This window comes from Scylla paramamosain, chromosome 48 (assembly GCF_035594125.1).
Source record: "Scylla paramamosain isolate STU-SP2022 chromosome 48, ASM3559412v1, whole genome shotgun sequence".
Lineage (NCBI taxonomy): Eukaryota > Metazoa > Arthropoda > Malacostraca > Decapoda > Portunidae > Scylla > Scylla paramamosain.
In genome coordinates this window covers 214,918-223,032 of record NC_087198.1, presented here as the reverse complement: position 1 = coordinate 223,032, position 8,115 = coordinate 214,918, and the positions used below count along the sequence as shown (strand labels likewise).

Below are 8,115 nucleotides of genomic sequence, written 5' to 3'. Positions count from 1 at the left end.
TGTTAGTGGCGAGTCTTAGGGAGCTCTGAGAGATTAGACTGGGTGGTGATTGGAGAGGACAGCTGGAGATTGGCAGGCCTATTTCACACAGGGACTGCCACGTGTAGGCCTACTGGCTTGTTGCACCTCACCTTAATTGTCTTGTTATACTTGTGAATTGAAAGTATTGGATTTCTTTAATATATTACTAATGCAAGTATTAAAAACGTGGGGGCTTTGATGTTGACGATATAAGGAGATAAGCATGTTTTGTGGTGTGTTGTGTGGTTAAATGCTATGTTTGTTAAACTCAACCTTCCTTTCAGTTGTAGCTATTAAATGTTTTGCTTGTGTTAAGTTTGGTTTGGTTAGGTTAGGTTAGGTGTGTGTGTTTGTGTGTGTGTGTGTGTGTGTGTGTGTGTGTGTTATTTCTAAAGCTTTTATTGGTACAAATATTTCAAGCTGTGTTTTGTTTGTTGTAATAAACACACTCCATGTCTTTTTGTGAGGCCCAGCCCTTCAGGAAGTAAACAGTTTACAGAGGGAAGCCACAGAATGCCTCACTTTTCACCTCTAAAATTTGTGATTGGTGCAGAGCAAACTTGGTATTGTTCAGTGGATCAAAAAGTCAATTCCTCCACCTATCAGCTGGACACAACCTTCCACACAACTCTCCTCTCTTTTTCAGTGACACTCAACTGTCCCCCTCTTCCACACTGAACATCCTCGCTCTGTCCATTGCTTATAATCTGAACTGGAAGCTTCACATCTCATCTCTAGCTAAAACAGTTTCTGTGAGGTTAGGCGTTCTGAGACGTCTCCACCAGTTTTTCTCAGCCCCCCAGCTGCTAACTCAGTACAAGGAGCCTTATCCATTCATGTATGGAGTGTGTAGGGAGCTTCACATGTCTGGGGGACTCCACTCATGCCACTCTGCCACACAGGGTGGAATCAAAAGCTTTTCGTCTCATGAACTCCTCTCCTCTAACTGACTCTCTCTCTCTCTCTCTCTCTCTCTCTCTCTCTCTCTCTCTCTCTCTCTCTCTCTCTCTCTCTCTCTCTCTCTCTCTCTCTCTCCCCCTATAAGATACTTTTAAAAACATTCTTCTTCTTCTTCTTCTTCTTCTTCTTCTTCTTCTTCTTGTTGCTCCACCACCACCACGGCCAAAATAATAATAATAATAATAATAATAATAGTAATAATAATAATAATAATAATAATAATAATAATAATAATAATAATAGTAATGAGAGCAGCAGACAGGCCGTGGGGCGAGATGAACCAGGTGGGAGGCTTCATAGGGCCCAGGGACACAGCCAGGGACACTCACCAAATCCTCAGGGTCATTAATCACGGCACCACAAGAAATAACTCATTCAACACACACTGAACGGGGATAACTACTACTACTACTACTACTACTACTACTACTACTACTACTACTACTACTACTACAAGACGAGTGTGTGAATGGCTTCCTGCATCAGCCCTTGTGTTCTTTATAATAATCGTAATACTAATAATGATATTTTCTTTTTCTTTTCAGAATTAAGAAAATTGAAGCCTTCTCTCAGACATGTAAGTATACGACTACTCTTACTACTACTACTACTACTACTACTACTACTACTACTATTTTATTCATTGACATAGTACTAGCTCATTTGTTATTGTTATTTTGTTGATTTTATACTATTAACAACAACAACATCACCACCACCACCAACAATAACAACACCACCACCACCACCACCACTACTACTACTACTACTACTACTACTACTACTACTACTACTACTACTACTACTACTACTACTACTCTACCACCACCACCACTACCACCCACCCACCAACCCACCCAGCCATCAAAACGCACACACACACACACACACACACACACACACACAGAGAGAGAGAGAGAGAGAGAGAGAGAGTCAGTTTCATTTAAAGGAGTGAGAGAGAGGGAGTGTGTGAACAAGCTGTGTGTGCGTGTGTGTATATACAAACAAACACACACACACACATTCTCTCTCTCTCTCTCTCTCTCTCTCTCTCTCTCTCTCTCTCTCTCTCTCTCTCCTTCCTTGGTCTCTTTCCTTATAATTATCTCCTCCTCCTCCTCCTCCTCCTCCTCCTCCTCCTCCTGTTTGTTTTGTCAGTGTTTCCTTATCAATTGTTATGTTTGCAGGAACAAAGAAGAGCAATTCTTGACAAACAAACAAACAAACAAACAAACAAGGACAGCGTTGAGTCTCGCAGGTCACGCCAGCCTCTCGGAAACTGTTGCTTGCTTCACCCGGCAATTGTGAACCAGTAAGTCAATTCTTGCTTCGCTTTGCTGACCTTACCTTACCTTACCTTACCTTACCTTACCTTACCTTACCTTACCTTACCTTACCTTAGGTTAGGTTAGGTTATGGTTTGGTTAGGTTAGGTTAGGTTAAGTTAGGTTAGGTTAGGTTATGGTTTGGTTAGGTTAGGTTAGGTTAGGTTATGGTTAGTTTAGGTTAGGTTAGGTTAGGTTATGGTTTGGTTAGGTTAGGTTATGGTTAGTTTAGGTTAGGTTAGGTTAGGTTAGGTTAGGTTATGGTTTGGTTAGGTTATGGTTTGGTTTGGTTAGGTTAGGTTATGGTTTGGTTAGGTTAAGTTAAAAGTTTGGTTTGGTAAAGTTACGTTGGATTAGGTCAAGTTAGGTTTGGTTAGGTTAGGTTTGGTTTTGTTTGGTTATGTTAGGTTAGTTTAGCTTGTGTTGTGTTGTGTTGTGTTGTGTTAAGCCGTGAGGTTGTTGTGCACCGTGGACAGGTGGACGGGTGCAGCAGTGAGCACACTGGTGTGTGGGGCTTGGCACACCAGTGGTGCGCTGGTCAGTAAACACAGCTGTAGATTTAAAGTCATTTTTCTCCTTTGCAATTACTGAGTGCACCTTTTGTTGACTTTTGAACATTAGCAAGGGACAGGAACATGTGCAACACCAAACACACCACCATGCATTGACCCTTTCCTCTGAGGCAAGGTGTTCACACTCCACCACTGAACACTCACCCTTTTTATGGTGTGAACAACTAAGACACGGTAACACAAACACAGACAAACAAACAAACAAACAATGTGCAGTGCAGAACTGGAGTTTGCAACAACTTGTATTTGTAGGTGAAGAAAATGAGTGCGATCAGCGTGAGCGGTTTGGTGAGTGGCACGCAGCGCGTTCCAGCACGGAAGCCTTCTCTGTTCTCAATGCTAAAATTAACGTGCTGCCCAAACAAACACAGCTGTCGTTGGCTTGTCACAAATGTGCATGTCACACACAAATGGTTTGAATAATACTGAAGTAAACACACCTTCTACAAACAACACTGCTCACTACACTGACATGCTGCACTCACACACACACACACACACACACACACACACACACACACACACACACACACACACACACACACACACACACACACAAGTAAATATATATGTGTGTGTATGTGTGTGTGCACGCGTGTCAAGCCACACGAGTCGTTGGGACAGAGAGAAGGTGCCCACGTGCTTTCTCCTTGACGGCTCCAGTGTGACTGGCGCTGCAGCAGTGGGAAGCTTGCCAACACAGGGCCATCTCCTGTTGTTGTCTGATGCAGCTAGTGGCTTGAGTTAGGGTACCTTAGGGTAGCTTAGGTTAGGTTAGGTTAGGTTAGGTCAGGTCAGGTTAGGTTAGGTTAGGTTAGGTTAGGTTAGGTTAGCTTTTGTTAGGTGAGGTTAGGTTAGGTCAGGTTAGGTTAGGTTAGGTGAGGTTAGGTTAGGTTAGGGTATGGTGCAAGAAGTAAAGGGGATGGCAGTGTTGATTGTAGGTGCAAATTTAGCAGGATAACTAAGGTGATGCTATAAGAAAATGACAAAAGGTGTTTTTTGATGCATTTGTACCACAGGTGATGCGTTGACCTAGCCTGACCCTCCCCTAACCTAACCTCACCTCACCTAAACAAACCTAACACAACAAAATCTAAAGCAACCTAACCTAACCTAACCTAACTTAAACTAATCTAACTTAACCTCTCTCTCTCTCTCTCTCTCTCTCTCTCTCTCTCTCTCTCTCTCTCTCTCTCTCTCTCTCTCTCTCTCTCTCTCTCTCTCTCTCTCTCTCTCTCTCTCTCTCTCTCTCTCTCCTCAGCCAAGCAAAAACTGAGCCACCCTATTGATCGACAGGGGATCACCATCAGCCCTCCCATTGGCCCAGAGCTTCGTGGATTGTGATTGGACGGCTGGCTGGCTGACCTGACTTGACCTGACCTCAACTGAGCCAACATGATTTACGTTTTCCTCGTTGACACTGGCACCATGATGACCTTTGACATGAACCTGGCACTAGAGAGGTAGGCAGAGAGAGAGAGAGAGAGAGAGAGAGAGAGAGAGAGAGAGAGAGAGAGAGAGAGAGAGAGAGTTTGTTTACTGTTGATAAAAGTGCAATATAAAACACATCAAAGCACACACAAGTGCCATTATATCTGTGGTAGTAGTAGCAGTAGTAGTAGTAATAATAATAATAATAATAATAATAATAATAATAATAATAATAATATTTGGTTTATTCATTTTGTGCAGTGTTGAGGTGGTGAAGGATGCAATACACAATGTTGTCAAGGTGCCCCCAGACAAGCAGGTCAGTATTGCCAGATAGCTTACCTTAGCTTAGGTTAAGTTTGGTTAGCTTAAGGTTCTTCCAAACTGGTGTGTATATCCTGTTGTTGTGTGTGTGTGTGTGTGTGTGTGTGTGTGTGTGTGTGTGTGTGTGTGTGAGTGCCTTGCTGAGGCCAAACAAGACAAGCTTTTCTGTGAGGTGTGGACGGACAGGAGGGGCACGAGTGACGGTCCTGTGGGTCCTGGCACGGGCAGCACTGGGTGGCGGCCGTCACGTGGCTTGGTGCGGGAGAGACTCCTGGGCAGTGAGAGGGATGGCAGAGGGGCTGGCAGAGTGAGGGTGCACCAGCAGACACACCCTGCCTGACTGTGGTGCACAACAAACTCACCAGTGACAAGGCTGTGTGTCCCTCGGCTGGTGAGGCAAGGCACGCTGGCTGGAGCCGGCGAGGGAGAGGCAGCCTGCGCAGGAGACTGACTGACTGACTGACTGACTGACTGACTGACTGACTGACTGACTGTGTGTGCCTGTGTGGGCCAATTCAGGCTGCGCAGTGTGTGTGTGTGTGTGTGTGTGTGTGTGTGTGTGTGTGTGTGTGTGTGTGTGTGGCAGTGTGTGTGTGTGGCAGTGTCTGGGATGCCTCCCCTCTTCAGCTTGTCAGGTCTGCCTGGCTCATTGTCACACGCGAGTCACTCTGGCAGTGTTGTTGTACTTGTCATGCTTGATATTTGCTTGTTTGTGTTTTTGTATTGATTTTTGTTTTATTTTTGTTGTTTGTTGTTAATGTTTTGTGAGTTGTGTTAGTGTTTGATGTTGTTTGTTGTATTTGTAGTGTTGCTGTGTGCCTATTGCTTGTTTGCGAGGTGACAGTGGTTAGTGTGTGTGTGTGTGTGTGTGTGTGTGTGTGTGTGTGTGTGTGTGTGTGTGTGTGTGTGTGTGTGTGTGTGTGTGTGTGTGTGCTACTACTACAACTACTACTACTACTACTACTACTACTACTACTACTACTACTACTACTACTACTACTACTACTACTACTGTCAACAGGTGCTGCTGGCCTCTGGGGGTGAAACACTGGACTCCTGCAAGTGGGTGTGTCATTACTCGGCCGGCACAGACTCGTCCCCCATCTTTCTGTTCTCCAAGGTGGCCATTGAGGGAGCAGCCCCCCAACCCCCTCTGTGCAGCCTGGCGGGGACGGCGACCTCAGGGTGGGTGGTGGTGGTGGTGGTGGTGAAGGGTTGAGAATGGTGGCTGACTCTTGCAGTGGCGAAGCAGGCAGGTGCAGCAAGCCGGCAGGCCTACACGTGGCAGGTGCAGCAAGCCGGCAGGCCTACACGTGGCAGGTGCAGCAAGCCGGCAGGCCTACACGTGGCAGGTGCAGCAAGCCGGCAGGCCTACACGTGGCAGGTGCAGCAAGCCGGCAGGCTACACGTGGCAGGCCCTGCACAAGACACGCCTGCCTGCCTGTCTCTGCCTGCCGGCCCTGTCCGTGCACCTGGCAGCCTTCCTCCACAGCTCCCTGATGACTCCCCACTCACCCACCACTGACAGCCTTCTTGCTGACGCTGCTCCATTCACCCACCACTCTCTTCCACACACACACTTCCTTCCTGTCTCTTTCCTCAGCCTCAATTTTTGAAGCCCCAGTCTGCCACCTGTCGTTCTGCCCACCAGTCCCCAGTGCACTGGCTGCGTCCCCCTCGCCGTGACCCCTGTGCCACTGAAGACTTGTGTCAGGGCCCTCTTCACCTCCAACCCCTCCCCCACCCCTCAGAGTGTCAGCAGGGCAGCCTCAGTGTGTTGTGGTGGGCAGCAGCAGCAGCAGCAGCAGCAGCAGCAGCACTCATCCCTTCATCCTTGTGGTCACTCTCCCTGTGCTGGCCGTACCACCCCAGGCTGCAGCCCTCCCCACTGACCTCTCACCTTCCTGGCTGACCTCACCTCTGACCACTGCCAAATACAACTTTTTCTCTTTGATATTCTGTTATTTTAGTGTGTGTGTGTGTGTGTGTGTGTGTGTGTGTGTGTGTGTGTGTGTGTGTGTGTGTTTGTTTGTTTGTTTGTTTGTTTGTTTGTTTATTCAGCTTTATTTTATTGAACTACTACTACTACTACTACTACTACTACTACTACTACTACTACTACTACTACTACTACTACTGTTGCAGGCACAGGTGGAGGGGTGCCTCAACATGCCAGCCACCTACAACAGTGTGGTGGTGCGGACACAGTTAGCGCAGCAGTTTTACGAGCACGCCAGTGAGGTCACCAGAACGTGCCGCCAGCTTGTTCACAACCAGCATCTGCAGCAACAAGGTCAGGTCGGGTTAGGTCAGGTTAGGTTAGGTTAAGTTAGGTTTTTCAAATGTGAATGTTGTTAGTGTGTCAAAATGAAGGTCACAGGGGGTTCTGAAGGTCACAGGAGGAAAGCAAAAGAAGAAGAGGAAAGGTAGAGAGGAAGAAAGAGAAAAAGATGAAGAAGAGAAGAGGGAACCAAGAGGAAGAAGAGATAATTGTCATGAATTTGTCTCTCTCCTTCTCTTCCTCTTTCTTTCCTCTGTCCATTATTACTACTACTATTACTACTACTACAACTACAACTACTACTACTACTACTACAACTACAACTACTACTACTACTACTACTACTACTACTACTACTGCAGGCTGGGCAGTAGTGTTGGGCAACTTGGAAGACGTTGTGGCAGCCTTCAGAGCAAGACATGATGCATTCCAGCAAAACTTTGTAATCTCAGTGGCCGGGAGGAGAAGGTCGCCCTGCTTCACTTGTAAGTGTGTGTGTGTGTGTGTGTGTGTGTCAAGGTTGGAGGAGAGGTGGAGGGAACATGGAGGAAGGTCTGCGAGGGAGGAGAAGCCTGCAGGTAACTTGTGGGAGATATGGAGGAGAGAAGAGAGGTTGGTGGAGGGAAAAATGTGTGGTTGTCATGTCAGACTATCTAACAAAAGCACTATTTTAATCATGAAGCAAGTGTTGCAGGATAGTCAGGATTGGAGGAAAGGTGGAGGGAGCATGGAGGAAGGTCTGTGAGGGAGGAGAAGCCTGGAGATAACTTGTGGAGGGAGATGTGGAGGAAAGAAGAGAGGGAGGTGGAGAGAATGTCTTGCATATTTTTTTATTATTTACAAGTCTCTCCTACAGTTGTGTGTGACTCTTTACTCTTCCTGGCAACTCACCAATGGGGAGAGGAGGAGGAGGAGGAGGAGAAGAAGAGAGGAGAGAGAAGGATAGAGATAGAAAAATGGTTGGAGTGTGTGTGTGTGTGTGTGTGTGTGTGTGTGTGTGTGTGTGTGTGTGTGTGTGTGTGTGTGTGTGTGTGTGTGTGTGTGTGTGTGTGTCACTACTACAACTATTACAACTACTACTACTACTACTACTACTACTACTACTACTACTACTACTACTTACAGTTTTGAAGAGGACCTGAAGCTACTGGCAAGGATTCCAGTCTTCCCTGAACTCTTGGGGAAGACACAAGAAGAAGAG

At 46.5% G+C, this 8,115-nt stretch overlaps 1 long non-coding RNA gene across 1 annotated transcript; it reads left to right on the top strand.

Annotated features, from left to right (window-relative positions):
* The first annotated feature begins 2,303 nt into the window (after nucleotides 1-2,303).
* On the top strand, nucleotides 2,304-3,432 carry LOC135095206 (uncharacterized). The gene is made up of 2 exons (XR_010264128.1): nucleotides 2,304-2,638; nucleotides 2,674-3,432. It is a non-coding gene; the product is annotated as an uncharacterized LOC135095206 (long non-coding RNA).
* The last annotated feature ends 4,683 nt before the right edge of the window (nucleotides 3,433-8,115 follow it).